The 13867-nt window shown below is 45.3% G+C and overlaps 1 protein-coding gene across 2 annotated transcripts in view; it reads right to left on the bottom strand.

The window, feature by feature from the left end:
* PLIN2 (perilipin 2) overlaps nt 1-13867 on the bottom strand; it is a 79512-nt gene that overhangs the window by 55348 nt on the left and 10297 nt on the right. Inside the window, exons 2-4 of one of the 2 annotated variants that reach the window (XM_058431055.1) lie at nt 13108-13245; nt 11971-12073; nt 8715-8767 (exon numbers count right to left, since the gene is read on the bottom strand). The gene's annotated coding sequence lies outside the window, so the exon portion shown is untranslated. The remainder of the gene's footprint in view (nt 1-8714; nt 8768-11970; nt 12074-13107; nt 13246-13867) is intronic. The other variant, XM_058431056.1, reaches the window with a different exon arrangement.

Genomic DNA, 13867 nt, shown 5'->3' with positions numbered 1-13867 from the left:
GCCTCCTGGGTAGTTGGGATGCCAGGCACACGCCACCACGCCCGGCTAATTTTTTTGTATTTTTAGTAGAGACGGGGGTTTCATCATGTTGGCCGGGCTGGTCTTGAACTCCTGATCTCAGGTGATCCACCCACCTCGGCCTCCCAAAGTGACGGGATTACAGGTGTGAGCCAACATGTCCCGCCACCCCTGAAGTATTTTTAATTGGACAGATTTTCTTAATTTTGAAGAATCAAATTCTTTAGGATCTGGAGATCCACTTCATTCTTTCTAATCTGTATGGTATATCACAGGATGTACCATAATTTAAACATTATCCCGTTTGATGGACATTTAGATTGCTTCCAACATTTTTCCTACAACTAAAACATCTTTACCACATATTTTCATGCATATGAATAAGGACTTAAATAGGAGAAATCCTTTAAAATACTTTTGTTTTGTTTTTGTTAGTTGGTTTTGAGACAGGATCTCACTCGGTCACCCAGGCGGGAGTGCAGTGGTGCGATCACGGCTCACTGCAGCCTCGACCTCCCAGGCTCAAGCATCCTCTCGCCTCAGCCTCTGAGTAATTGGGACTAGAGGCCCTCGCCACAACACCCAGCTATTTAAAAACAATCTTTAGTAGAGATGGCATCTCACCATATTGCCCAGGAAAGTCTTGAGCTCCTAAGCTCAAGCAATCTGCCTGCCTCCAACTTCCCAAAGTGCTGTGATTACCAGCATGAGTAACTGCGCCCGTTCTCCTGTAAAATACTTTCTAAAAGCAGGAGGCTGAGGCAGGAGAACCACTTAAACACCAGAGGCAGAGGTTGCAATGAGCTGAGATTGCACCATTGCACTCCAACGTGGGCAACAAGAGCAAAACTCTGTCTCAAAAAATAAATAAATAGGCCAGTCATGGTGGCTCACGCCTGTAATCCCAGCACTTTGGGAGGCCGAGGTAGGTGGATCACCTGAGGTCAGGAGTGCAAGACCAGCCTGGCCAACATGGTGAAACCCCGTCTCTACTAAAAATACAAAACATTAGCCCGGCTGGTGGCGGGTGCCTGTAATCCCAGCTACTCAGGAGGCTGAGGCAGGAGAATCGCTTGAACCAGGGAGACGGAGGTTGCGGTGAACTGAGATCGTGCCATTGCACTCCAGCCTGGGCAACAAGAGCAAAACTCCATCTCAAAAAATAAATAAATAAAAATAAAAATTAAAAAAAAAAAGAATCAATTTGGCTGGGCACTGTGGCTCATGTCTTTAATCTCAGTACTTTGAGAGACCGAGATGGCGGATCACCTGAGGTCAGGAGTTCGAGACCAGTCTGGCCATCATGGTGAAACCCTGACACTGCTAAAAATACAAAAATACAAAAAAAAAAAAAAATTAGCCAGGCATGGTGGTGGGCACCTGTAGTCCCACCTACTTGGGAGGCTGAGGCAGGAGAATTGCTTGAACCTGGGAGGTGGAGGTTGCAGTGAGCCAAAACTGTGCCAAAGCACTCCAGCCTGGGTGACAGAGTGTGACTCTGTCTCAAACAAAACAAAACAAAAAAGTGCGGCTGGCAAGGTGGACTGAGGCCAAGTGTTATAAAGTTATAAGGCCTCAAACACTAGCCGACGGTATTTAATAAGTAGGCAGTGAAGTCCCATTGAAGATTTTGAGGAAAGGAGTGACAGAATGACATACTGAAAGCAATATGTTAGGAAAAACCATTAAGGAGAAATTTCCAAAACTTGACAAGCCACCATGATTTTTTTTTTTTTTTTTAGACAAGAGTCTTGCTCTGTCGCCCAGGCTAGCATGCAATGACACAATCTCAGCTCACTGCAATCTCTGCCTCCCAGGTTCAAGTGATTCTCGTGCCTCAGCCTCTCAAATAGTTAGGATTACAGGTGTGTGCCACCACACCCAGCTAATTTTTTTTTTTTTGAGACGGAGTCTCGCTCTGTCACCCAGGCTGGAGTGCAGTGGCGCAATCTCGGCTCACTGCAAGCTCCGCCTCCCGGGTTCACGCCATTCTCCTGCCTCAGCCTCTCCGAGTAGCTGGGACTACAGGCACCCGCCACCACGCCCGGCTAATTTTTTTTTTGTATTTTTAGTAGAGACGGGGTTTCACCGTGGTCTCGATCTCCTGACCTCGTGATCCGCCCGCCTCGGCCTCCCAAAGTGCTGGGATTACAAGCGTGAGCCACCGCGCCCGGCCATTTTTTTTTTTTTAAACGAAGTTTGGCTCTTCTTACCCAGGCTGAAGTACAGTGGTGGGGTCTCAGCTCATCGCAACCTCCACCTCCTAGGTTCAAGCAATTCTCCTGCTTCAGCTTCCTGAGTAGCTGGGATTACAGGTGCGTGCCACCATGCCCGGCTAATTTTTTATATTTTTAGTACAGACAGGGTTTCACCATGTTGGCCAGGCTGCTCTCGAACTCCTCACCTCAGGTGATCCACCTGCCTTGGCCTCCCAAAGTGCTGGGATTACAGGCACGAACCACAATACCCAGCCAAAGTTAATATTTTTTAATGGAATCATATGAAAGCAATGTTCCTATCAAATGGCTCATTTGTTTGTAGAGATGTTAGCCAGTATTTTTTTTTTTTTTTTTTTTTGAGATGGAGTCTCGCTCTGTCACTCAGGCTGGAGTGTAGTGGTGCCATCTCGACTCACTGCAACCTCTGCCTCCTGGGTTCCAGCAATTCTCCTGCCTCAGCTTCCTGAGTAGCTGGGATTATAGGCAGGCGCCACCATGCCTGGCTAATTTTTTTTTTTCCTAGCAGAGACTAGAAAAAATGTTTGGCCATGTTGGCCAGGCTGGTCTCAAACTCCTGACCTCAGGTGATTCACCCATCTCAGCCTCCCAAAGTACTGGGATTACAGATGTGAGCCACTGCGCCCGACCCCGATATTTCTTTTAAATACATAATACACATTATCCTTTTCTTTTTTGCTGCTCTAGGGAAAAATGTACATACTATCTTAAGACAAACACAGAATATACTAAAACTAAATGCTGGCTAGTTATAAGATAGGAATTTGGCAGGGCTTGTTTCACAAGACGTAGGTCACAAAGACCCTGCTTATAAAACAGGTGCAGTAAAGAACCTAGCCAAGGGCTGGGTGTGGTGGCTCATGCCTGTAATCTCAGCACTTGAGAAGCCAAGGTGTGAGGATCACTTGAGGCCAGGAGTTCAAGAACAGCCTGGCAACATAAAAACAAACAAACAAACAAATAAAAAAACAGCCAACCCCCTCCCAAAATCAAAATCAAGATGGCAAAGAAAGTGACCTCTGGAGGACATGCGCGGTGGTTCACACCTGTAATCCCAGCACTTTGGGAGGCCGAGGTGGGTGGATCACGAGGTCAGGAGTTCAAGACCAGCCTGATCAACATGGTAAAACCCCATCTCTACTAATAATACAAAAATTAGCTGGGCCTGGTGGCGGGCACCTGTATTCCCAGCTACTCAGAAGGATGAGGCAGGAGAATCGCTTGAACCTGAGAGGCAGAGGTTGCAAGTGAGCTGAGATCTCGCCACTGCACTCCAGCCTGGGTGACAGAGCAAGACTCTGTCTCAAAAAAAAAAAAAAAAAAAAGAAAGTGACTCTGGTCATCCTCATTGCTCATTATATGCTAATTCTAATGCATTATCAACACCCTGAAAGACACTCCCACCGGCACCATGAAAGTTTACAAATGTTATGGCAACGTCCCTAAATTACCCTATATAGTAGGAGATGGGGAGAACCCTCAGTTCTGGGGAACTCCCCACCCCATTCCAAGAAAACATGAATAATCCACCCCCTTTTCAGCATGTAATCAAGGAATAACCATAAGTATAGTTAGTCCAGCAGTCCATGCTACTCTATGGGGTAGCCACCGTTTCATTCCTTTAACTGGCCTTCACTTTATTCTGTCCACTTGCTCCCGAATTCTTTTTTCTTTTTTGAGACAGAGTCTTGCTCTGCTGCCAAAGCTAGAGTGCAGTGGCATGATCTCTGCTCACTGCAACCTCCACCTCCCTGGTTCAAGCAATTCCCCTACCTCAACCTCCCAAGTAGCTGGGATTACAGGTGCATGCCACCACACACAGCTAATTTTTTTGTATTTTTAGTAGAGATGGGGTTTCACCATGTTGGCCAGACTGTTCTCGAACTCCTGACCTGAGGCAATCCGCCCGCCTCGGCCTCCCGAAGTGTTGGGATTACAGGCATGAGCCACCGTGGCCTCCTTAATTCTTTTCTGCCAAAAGTCAAGAACCCTCGTGGCCTCCTGGGCTGATCCCCAATTTGGGGGGTTGCCCTGTGACAGTTAGAGAACCCACATATATCTTTATATTGTAAAATTACTTTAGGTCTTTGTGCCGACAGTTTGAAGACAGCTGTCAAAGGGGACTTCTACCTCTGGGCTCCAGTACATTAAACAAGAAATATCCTGACGTACCCCCAGATCGACCTGCATTAGAATCACTGTAGGTATTTTTCCAAATATAGGTTCTCAGGCCCCACCCCATACCCACTTAATTAGAATGGGGAGAAGGGGAGTGTGTGGTTTTACCAAACTTTGTGAATGATTTTTAAGCATTCTGCTGCATTGCTTTCTAAACTCAGGCCTGTTTCCCAGACCACTATAATCAAGAGGGAACACTGAAGTTTCCTCAGTTCCTTCCTGTTTTTTCCTGTTTCCTTCTGCAGCGACCAACACTATCAGAAATGGCATTTTGGCGGGGACCAGGAGTACAGGAGTGGAAACAGGAAAGGCATAAACAAGACTCCTCCTCTGACCCAGGACTCTCTCCTGTGGGTCACATTACCAATGAAGGCTTGTGAACTCTGATTTAGCTAAGTTAATTTTGTGCAAAAAAATAAATTTTGGCCAGGTGCAGTGGCTCACACCTGTAATCCCAGCACTTTGGGAGGCCGAGGCAGGTGGATCACAAGGTCAGGAGTTCAAGACCAGCCTGGCCAAGATGGTGAAACCCTGTCTCTACTAAAAATACACACAAAAAATTAGCCAGGCGTGGTGGTGGGCGCCTGTAACCCCAGCTACTCGGGAGGCTGAGGCAGGAAAATTGCTTGAACCCAAGAGCCAGAGGTTGCAGTAAGCCGAGATCACACCAGTGCACTCCAGCCTGGGCCACAGCGTGGGATTCCGTCTCAAAAAAAAAAAAAGAATTTTGGTGAGTTTTAGTGCTCGTTTAAAAACAGATTACGGGCCGGGCGCGGTGGCTCATGCCTGTAATCCCAGCACTTTGGGAGGCCGAGGTGGGTGGATCACAAGGTCAGGAGTTCAAGGCCAGCGTGGCCAAAATGGTGAAACCCCGTCTCTACTAAAAATACAAAAATTAGCTGGGTGTGGTAGCGGGTGCCTGTAATCCTAGCTATTCGGGAGGCTGGGGCAGATAATTGCTTGAACCCTGGAGGCAGAGGTTGCAAATAAGCCAAGATTGCACCATTCCACTCCAGCCTGGGCAATAGAGGGAGAATTCATCTCAAAAAAAAAAAAAAACACAGATTACAAGGTCCTTTAGTAGTGATGATGATACCTTAATCTAGATTATTCAAATGTAGGTAGCCCTCAGAACACACTTTGGAGAACAATGACTTAAATCCAGTGAAGAAAATCTCCAAGAAACTGTGACAATTTGTGGTCTCTTGAAATTTGGATATTGGCGCTGCATGTGATGGCTCACCCCTGTAATCCTAGCACTATGGGAGGCCAAGACGGGTGGATCACTTGAGATCAGGAGTTGAGACCAGCCTGGCCAACATGGTGAAACCCCATCTCTACCAAAAATACAACAATTAGCCAGGTGTGATGGCATGTGCCTGTAATCCCAGCTACTTGGGAGGCTGAGGCAGGAGAATTGCTTGAACCCAGGAGTGGGAGGTTGCAGTGAGCCGAGATCGTGCCACCGCCCCTCAGCCTGCACTGAGCCAGACTCCGTCTCAGAAAGAAATCTAGAGATTGGCTACTGAATATTGACAGCTTTATCTTCCCAACTAGCAAAAACGATCCCTGCTAGAAGGAACGGATTCATTTTGGAAAAAGAGTATTCAGTAATCTCTGAAGCGCAGAAACATTTTTTTCATTCTTGCTATGCAAACAGATTGTTGGCCTTCTTCAGCGAGGCAGGCCAGGACAAAATCTCAGCAGGCCCTTTCGACAGCATTTCTCCACAAATCAAACTAGGTCAAAGAGAAAATTCAGAGCACTCTGAGGAAGGGAAAAAAAAAAGCCCTGAAATGTGTTATAAAACTGGTGGGCAGGGGACGGGAACATCCCACCTACTTTGTTTGCTCTGGTAAAGGCTGGTGGCTTGTCACATGAACCCCAGGCCTTCCTGTTCTCGGCAGCTGCCTTCTGAGTCACTGTGGGCTGCAGGGGAGGGCCCCCTAACATCAGGGAACATAACAACCATATGACTCTTAGATGAGGACACTGTGCCAGGCCAATTCAAAAATTAAAGAGCGACTACATTGCCGATTTTCATTTAAGAACTTCTTTACTCCGTGTTTGTCTACAACTGCAAATTAGCAGAAGACAAAAAACAAACTAGTAAGTGGAATTCACATCTGGTAAGTGAGAACTGGTGCCAGTCCTATTAGTCACCAAGATCACTTAAGGGTGGAGTGCACTAGCAGGATAAAACATTAAACCAAAAGCAGTACTTCCTTGTAACAGCTGGAGTTTCCTAAGAAATTTTTAAAATAAAAACCTAGAATGCCTAGCAGGCAAAATACTATAGTTAGAAAAGTCAACCTTTACTTTTCTCTTTTGGTTGTCGTCAGCTGTTGCAGAATTTTTTTTTTTCTTTTTTTTTTTTTTTTGAGACAGAGTCTTGCTCTGTTATCCCAGCTGGAGTGCAGTTCACTGAAACCTTTGCCTCCTGGGTTCAAGTGATTCTCCTGCCTCAGCCTCTCGAGTAGCTGGGACTACAGGAGTATGCCACCACGCCCGGCTAATTTTTTTCTTTTCTTTTTTTTTTTTTGTATTTTTAGTAGAGACAGGGTTTCTCCATGTTGGCTAGGCTGGTCTCGTACTCATGAAGTTGGATCATCCACCTGCCTTGGCCTCCCAAAGTGCTGTGATTACAGGCATGAGCCACAGCGCCTGGCCTGTCGCAGAATGTTATTGGGTATATTATATTATACTATGTGAATTAAGAATTCTCTATTAAACAGTTTTAAGTTGTAAGAAAGCCTCCCTAAGTTTAAAACTTTCAGTCTTTTAAAACTGAGGCATTCAAGAACTACTCCAAGTAAGAGAAACAACACTGAGGTGTGATTCATTTGAACTTGAGTCCCAGTTCCTTATCCCAATGCCTGGATGCTAGAGATGTTCAATAAAGACTTAATGACTGCAAAACCAACTTATTAGCTGTAGAATAGTTATAATAATTAACTTCCCTGAGCCTTTGCTTTCTCTTCTGTGATCAGGGAAGAAACCTCTTCTGTCTACCTCAGAGAATTTTTGTAAGGATCAAATAAAATAATGTGTGTTGAAGTTTTGATTTCTTTCTTTTTTCTTTTTTTTTTGAGATGGAGTTTCACTCTTGTGGCCCAGACTGCAGTGCAATGGTGTGATCTCTGCTCACTGCAACCTCTGTCTCTGGGGTTCAAGCAATTCTCCTGCCTCAGTCTCCCGAGTAACTGGGGTTACAAGTGCCCACCACCATGCCTGGCTAATTTTTGTATTTTTAGTAGAGATAGGGTCTCACCATATTGGCCAGGCTGGTCTTGAACTCCTGACCTCAGGTGATACGCCTGCCTCGGCCTCCCAAAGTGCTGAGATTACATATACAACCTTTTAAAAAAAAGAAAAAGAAAATTATTAGGCCGGGCGCAGTGGATCACGCTTGTAATCCCAGCACTTTGGGAGGCCGAGGCCGGCGGATCACGAGGTCAGGAGATCGAGACCACGCTGAAACCCCGTCTCTACTAAAAATACAAAAAATTAGCCGGGCGTGGTGGCGGGCGCCTGTAGTCTCAGCTACCAGAGAGGCTGAGGCAGAGAATGGCGTGACCCTGGGGGGCGGAGCTTGCAGTGAGCCGAGATTGCGCCACTGCACTCCAGCCTGGGTGACAGAGCGAGACTCTGTCTCAAAAAATAAAAAAGAAAAAAAAGAAAATTATTTTTATTTTTTTTTGAGACAGACCCAGGCTGGAGTAGAGTGGGGCAGTCTCGGCTCACTGCAACCTCCACCTCCTCGGTTCAAGCGATTCTTGTGCCTCAGCCTCCCAAGTAGCTGGGATTACAGATGTGCACCACCACACTAGCTAATTTTTGTCTTTTTAGTAGAGACGGGGTTTTGCTATGTTGGCCAGGCTGGTCTCGAACTCCTGGCCTCATGTGATCCACCCGCCTCAGCCTCCCAAAGTGCTGGGATTACAGGTGTGAGCCACTGCACCCAGCCAATACAACCTCTTTTTTGATTAGAGCTTTGAAATTGGGGTAGGTTTACTGAAAATAGAACTGTACCAGAGAATTGCATCTGAAATATACAAAGCTCACCTGGATATCTCAATAGCATGGCAACAACCACCCTATAACCTTTTTAAAAATAAATCTGAGTGGAAGTGATGCTGAAATCTCTCCTTAAGGTCCTCTTTTCCAATCAACTATAATTCAGCAAACATTAAACTTCAGTTACCCGGAAAAACATTAGGTAATAAATGCGTTAATCATAGACTGGATTGTAATCAGCACTGTCACCTAAAGAATACTCACCCCTTAAGTAATCCAAGAGAAAACTAAGAACCAAAAATCCAGGGTTTGTTTCTCTATAACCAAAATAGAAAAATGTCCACAGTCATTACTGAGCATTAACCATTTGAAGATCTCCTTCCTTTTAACCTCAAGACATTATAATATCTCTTCCTTACTGTCAGGAGACCTAGAGTTCTGTCCTGGCTCTGTGCCTATAGTCATAAGTTGATCTTATCCTTAAAAACGTAAAAATCTTTGTCTTTATTTTGGCCGGGCATGGTGATGTATGACTGTAATCTCAGCACTTTGGGAGGCTAAGGGGGTGGATCATTTGAGGCCAGGAGTTGAGGGCAGATCGCTTGAGACCAACCTGGCCAATGTGGTGAAACCCTGTATCTACTAAAAATACAAAAATTAGCCAAGTGTGGTAGCACATACCTGTAATCCCAGCTACTTGGGAGGCTGAGGCAGGAGAATCACTTGAACCCAGAAGTCAGAGGTTGCAATAAGCCGAGATTGCACCACTGCACTCTAGCCTGGGTGACAAGGAGTGAGACTCTGTCTCAAAAATAAAATAAATAAATACATAAAATCCTTGTCTTTATTTTGAAACCAGAAAAACAAAGGACAGAGTGTGATCTTTGCAAAATCATAGAATCTTGAGCTGAAAGAACCTTAAAGTTTATCTTGCTAAGTAGTTACTTTTTTTTTTTTGAGACGGAGTCTTGCTCTGTCCCCCAGGCTAGAGTGCAGTGGCGCGATCTCGGCTCACTGCAAGCCCCGCCTCCCGGGTTCATGCCATTCTCCTGCCTCAGCCTCCGGAGTAGCTGGGACTACAGGCGCCCGCCAACACGCCCGGCTAATTTTTTTGTATTTTTAGTAGAGACGGGGTTTCACCGTGTTAGCCAGGATGGTCTCGATCTCCTGACCTCGTGATCCGCCCGCCTCGGCCTCCCAAAGTGCTGGGATTACAGGCTTGAGCCACCGTGCCCGGCCGTTACTTTTTTAAGCACAATTTTTATTTTTATTTTTATTTTTTTCAGAGATGGGGCTCAAGCTGGTCTCAAACTCCTGGCCTCAAATGATCCTCCCACTGTGGCCTCCCAAAATGCTGCGATTACAGGCATGAGCCACTATGCCCAGCTCAGAACTATTTTATTCAAACAAAAATTTAAGAAGAGGAAAGCTAAACAGCTTTGGTTGAAGAAAGGTAGGTTATTTGGTGACTGTCTGCTGGCCTCTCAGCCCCTGTCTGCTGTCCTTCAGGGAAGCCCTAGGACTCCACAGCACAACTTGAACCACTGACTTCGTCTAACCTTCTCATTCATTTCATGGATTGTTAAAACTGAGATCCAGAGATATCTAGGGACTTTCCAAGCTAATGTAAATAGCAAATTCAGGACTGTTTAGTTGTATCCATGGTCATAACGAACATTTATTGAATGATTTATTGCTCTGTTTCACTTGCATTATCTCATTCATACGTTTTCTTTTTTTTTTTTTTTTTTTTTTTTTGACACAGGTTCTTGTTCTGCAGCCCAGGCTGAAGTGCAGAGGTGCGATCTTGGCTCCTGCAATCTCTGCCTCCCAGGCTCAAGCGATCCTCCCACTTCGGCCTCCCAAGTACCTGGGACTACAGGCACATGCTGTCACAGCTACTTTTTGTATTTCTTGCAGAGATGGGGTTTTGCCCATATTGCCCAGGCTGGTCTCAAACTCCTAGGCTCAAGCAATCCTCCCACCTTGGCCTCCCAAAGTGTTAGGATTACATGTGTGAGCCACTGTGCAGGGCCTTTTTTTTTTCTTTTTAGAGACAGGGTCTCACTCTGTTACCAGGCTAGAGTGCATTGGTTTGTTTGTCACTGATTTGTCACTGATTTGTTTGTTTCTGAGATGGAGTCTCACTCTGTCACCCAGGCTGGAGTGCAGTGGCACAATCTCAGCTAACTGTAACCTCTGCCTTCTGGGTTCAAGCGATTCTCCTGCCTCAGTCTCCTGAATAGCTGGGATTACAGGCTTGAGCCACCAAGCCAGGCTAATTTTTGTATTTTTAGTAGAGACGGGGGTTTCACCATGTTGGCCAGGCTGGTCTCGAACTGCTGACCTCAAGTGATCTGTCCACCTCAGCCTCCCAAAATGCTAGGATTACAGGCGTGAGCCACCACACCTGGCCCACAGCTCACTGTTGATACAGGAACTAGAAATAAATTATTTAGGCCGATAGTCAGGGTTCTTACCAAGTAGTTCCTAAATCATTTCTTTTCTAACAAAGAGCAGCCTGAAAAATTGAGCTGCAGACATAAATAAACAAGCTGGAAGCTTGCGCAGGTAAATGCCAACAGCTGTGCCAATAGGAAAAGGCTACCTGGGGATGAGGCATGTTCAACATGGAGGCCCCATTTTCCCTTTTCTTTGTCAACCATGTGTACAGTAAAGAAACAGGCAACATGGCTCCGGCCAGGTAGAGGACCATTTGCATAATAAAAGATTCGGGGAGGGTAGCCAGCTTCTTTGCGTGCTATGTAAATGGCACACCTGGTCCATCCAATCTCTCAGGCTCTACGTAACTCAAGACACCGCCTCCTCAAGCTCGTCTATAAAATCCCTTGCATTTCACCATGAGACCAAAAGTCCCATTCAGGAGCCCCTCTCTCTATAAGAGAGAGAGGTATTCCCTTTTCTCTTCCTTTTGCCTATTAAACCAATGCTCTTAAACTCACTTCTTATGTGTCCGCATTCTTGATTCCCTTGGCATGAGACAAGAAACCTCTGATATTTATCCCAGACGACAACACCGCTTCTCTATGACTTCAAACTCCTGAGCTCAAATGATCCACCCGCCTCAGCCTCCTGAGTACCTAGGACTTCCTGCACCACCATGCCCTGCTAATTTTTAACCATTTTTTTTTTAGAGACTGGGTCTTGGTATGCTGCCTAGGCTGGTCTCAAACTCTTGGGCTCAATTGTTTCTCCTGCCTTGGCCTCCCAAAGTGCTGGAATTACAAATGTGAACCACTGTACCCAGACTTTTATTATTTATTCCTTACAATAACCCTTAAAGGTATAGGAACTGCTGAGATCAATTTGATAAGAAAAGTGGGAAGATAGGTAAATTGCCCAAGGTCACCCAGTCACCGTGTTGTCTTCAGTTGCTTTATCTATAAGAAGGATCTGGACGAGATAATTTCTGAAGTGCATGCTAGTGTGCAGCGCTAAAATTCTATGGCCATAATTGCAAGTTGTGAGACTGGTTCTTACAACTAAAAGTAATTGTTACCTTTAGAATCAATTATGCATTTCTGAGGCGCTGAACTATTTGAGGCCTACAGAGGGACATTTCAAGATGTTTCGTCGGAAACTTGAAAAATGAGTGCCAAAATCTAAAAAAAGAAAAAAGAGAGTGAAGATGCAATCGTTTCAATTAACCAATCAGGGGAGTCTAACAACCTCTACCTGTGAGCAAGTAATACCAGGAATCCATTGTTGGTTGATGCAATAAATGGTATTGCAGGGGATTAGAACATCCTACCCCACCCCAAATATGTTACTTTTGAATAGGATTATTTTGAGCTGAAGACAATTGAGAAATAGCTCATGCAGAAGAAGCTCTTGGGGCTCACACCTGTAATCCCAGCACTTTGGGAGGCTGAGGTGGGAGGATTGCTTGAGCCTAGAAGGTTGAGAGTGCAGTGGGCCGTGATTGTGCCCATGCACTCCAACCTGGGCAACAGAGCAAGATCCTGTCTCCAATTAAAAAAAAAAAAAAAGGCTCTTGGGCTTCTTTCCCCCGTCTGGCTAAGAACAGTATATAAATTGTAAGGGTGTCTCCCTTCCCCTCCATGAAAAGGAGCCCAACTCAATCATTCCTGACTCTTAGCCCAGACTCTTATCAGGACAGGGATCAGACATAGCACTGAGAGAGGAATCTACATAAAAAACTTTACTAAGATAACTTTGGCCGGGTGCTGTGGCTCAGGCCTATAATCCCAGCACTTTGGGAAGCCAAGGTGGGTGGATCACTTGAGGGCAGCAGTTCGAGACCAACCTGGCCGACATGGTGAACTCCCATCTCTCTTTTTTTTTTTTTGAGACGAGGTCTCACTCTGTCACCCAGGCTGGAGTGCAGTGACATGATCTCAACTCACTGCAACCTCTGCCTCCCAGGCTCAAGCAATACTCCCGCCTCAGCCTTTCTGAGTAGCTGGGACCACAGGCATGCATCACCATACCCAGGTAATTGTTTTGTATTTTTGGTAGAGATGGGGTTTCTCCATGTTGCTCAGGTTGGTCTCGAACTTCTGAGCTCAAGGGATCTGCTCACCTCTGCCTCCCAAAGGGCTAGAATTACAGGCGTGAGCCATTGTGCCTGGCCTGAAACCCCATCTCTACTAAAAATACAATAAAATAAAAATACCTGGGTATGTTGGCAGGTGTCTATAATCCCAGCTATTCGGGAGGCCGAGGCAACAGAATCGCTTGAACCTGGGAGGTGGAGGTTGAAGTGGGCCGAGATGGAGCCGCTGCACTCCAACCTGGGCGATGGAGCAAGAACCTGCCTCAAAAGAAATAAAATAACCTTTATATTTCAATGGTTTCACCCCCACATATTTACCTCCCCACAGTTTGCTGCCCCTAAAAGCTGCAACCCCTTTCTCTTGTCACTTCTCTACAAATATATCGTTCCATGTTAAGGTGATATATAAGCCCCGGATTTTAACCATCCCTTTGAGTTACTCATTACAGAGTTTCTCCTGTGTGTATGTGTGCTGCATACATTAAAAAACTCTGTTTTTCTCTTTTTAATCTATCTTTTATCAGTTTGATTCCCAGGACTCCAGCTGGAGAACCTAGGAGGGTAGAAGAAAAAGGTTCGTGTGTGTTTTTCCATCTACAGTGATGGTGGTACATTATTTTGGTTTTGATCTCTGTGGTCAGGGAACAATTAAGTAAGTGCTGATAACAGGTAGGAAAAAAAGACTTCCTTTGTGAAGATTATTTAGCAGTAGAAGTAACAAAAAGATGAGTTGCAAAAAGTAAGTGGAGTTTAAGAACAGGCAAGTGGTAACAACAGCAGGTAATGACTGAGACAACGTGATAATGATAAATTTAGAGAAATTTCTTATTATGTAAATAGATCCATTAGCAATAAGCAAAATTTTATTTTTTGATCAACT

This window comes from Hylobates moloch, unplaced genomic scaffold (genome assembly GCF_009828535.3).
Source record: "Hylobates moloch isolate HMO894 unplaced genomic scaffold, HMol_V3 SCAFFOLD_19, whole genome shotgun sequence".
NCBI classification, from domain to species: domain Eukaryota; kingdom Metazoa; phylum Chordata; class Mammalia; order Primates; family Hylobatidae; genus Hylobates; species Hylobates moloch.
Note: the sequence above shows the minus strand (reverse complement) of the source record. Positions and strands in the feature narration are given on the sequence as shown.